Source organism: Bison bison, unplaced genomic scaffold, assembly GCF_000754665.1.
Source record: "Bison bison bison isolate TAMUID 2011002044 unplaced genomic scaffold, Bison_UMD1.0 scf7180017864471, whole genome shotgun sequence".
In the NCBI taxonomy this organism is placed as follows: Eukaryota; Metazoa; Chordata; class Mammalia; order Artiodactyla; family Bovidae; genus Bison; species Bison bison.
The window spans coordinates 23,890,279-23,891,577 of NW_011495032.1; the positions used below are offsets into that span (position 1 = coordinate 23,890,279).

The following is a 1,299-nucleotide window of genomic DNA, read 5'->3' on the forward strand; positions in this document are numbered from 1 at the left end:
CTTCATTTCTATAATTACAAAGTCACATCCCTGCTCTAGGGGCTAAATATATCTCTATTGATATTTCTATTTGGTATGACATTATTGTCATACTTTAATCATGCTTTTCTTTAGTTTTGTGAACATGCTTATAATAGCTACTTTGAATTATTTTTCTGATAAATCCAACATCCTGTTGCTCTCAAAGGCATTTCCTGTTCCCTATTTTCCCGATGGTTGGATCGTACTTTCCTGGTTCCTTGCATGCCTCATAATTTTTGTTAGAAACTGGACATTTTATATTTAAAAAAATTTAAACAGTTTATTTTCTATTGGGATATAGCCAATTAACAGTTTTGTGATAGTTTCAGTTGAAAAGCAAAGGGACACAGGCATACATATACATGTATCCATTCTCCCCCAAACTCCCCTCACATCCAGACTGCCACATAACTTTGATCCACATGCTATACAATAAGTCCTTGCTGGTTATAAGTTTTAGATACAGAAGGGTGTACAGAAAACTGGACATTTTAGATAATATAGCAACTCTGGGTACTTGTTTACTCCTCACTCACCAGCCTCAGCAACCTCTTTTATTTATTATAAGCGTGCATGCTTATTTGTTTAGTGCCTGACTGGATTACTTTAGTGAAGTTTATCCCCTCCCACCTCCAACCCCCACCCCTTAAATTTTGCTAAACCTCTTCTGATGTTGTTATCTGGTATTATAGAAATCCAAGTAGGGCTCTGGGAAATGGAATATTTCCATTTGCAGTTATTTTTGCAACTTTCCTGTAAGTTTAAATATTTTTCAAGAAAAGTTCAGAAACTTAAAAAAAAAATCAGAAGAAAGTAGTTGTGAGCATTAAAGCATATAGCGCTTTTACATTTGCTATTTATTATTTTCCAGTACATCAGCAACAAAACTGCTAGTGCTTGTTGCTAGAGACAACTAGAACTGCTTGGTAAGCAACCGCCCAGAGTTCATAGCAAACACGTAGAGAAGTAAAAACAGGAAATAGACGACAAGGGGGCTGTGGCCTGGCACCGGTTCTACTGGAAGGGCGGGTGAGTGGGGTCTAACACAGTGAATGTCGGACCATCAGACTTTCATAAAGTGAAAAGTTTTTATAGGATCAGAGACAAGTCCAGGGAGAGGAAGCCCAGAGCGCTTGCGGACTGGACAGGAAAGCCACGTCTGCTTTCAGACTTTCGGTTTCTTTTTCTCCATCTTGCCTGCGGATTTTCAGGCGTCGGAGTGAAGTCTGGGCTGCAGCCAGAGGAGAGCCTCACCGCAGGCTGGACGGTAGGTGCACC

The 1,299-nt window shown here is 39.8% G+C and overlaps 1 protein-coding gene across 4 annotated transcripts in view; it reads left to right on the forward strand.

Annotated features, from left to right (window-relative positions):
• Positions 1-834: 834 nt before the first annotated feature.
• The window catches only part of CFLAR (CASP8 and FADD-like apoptosis regulator), a 56,467-nt gene continuing 56,002 nt past the window's right edge, over positions 835-1,299 (forward strand). For 2 of the 4 annotated variants that reach the window (XM_010860962.1, XM_010860960.1), the window contains exon 1: positions 844-1,288. The gene's annotated coding sequence lies outside the window, so the exon portion shown is untranslated. Of the gene's footprint in view, positions 1,289-1,299 lie in introns of all 4 variants that reach the window. The other 2 variants (XM_010860965.1, XM_010860964.1) reach the window with 2 other exon arrangements.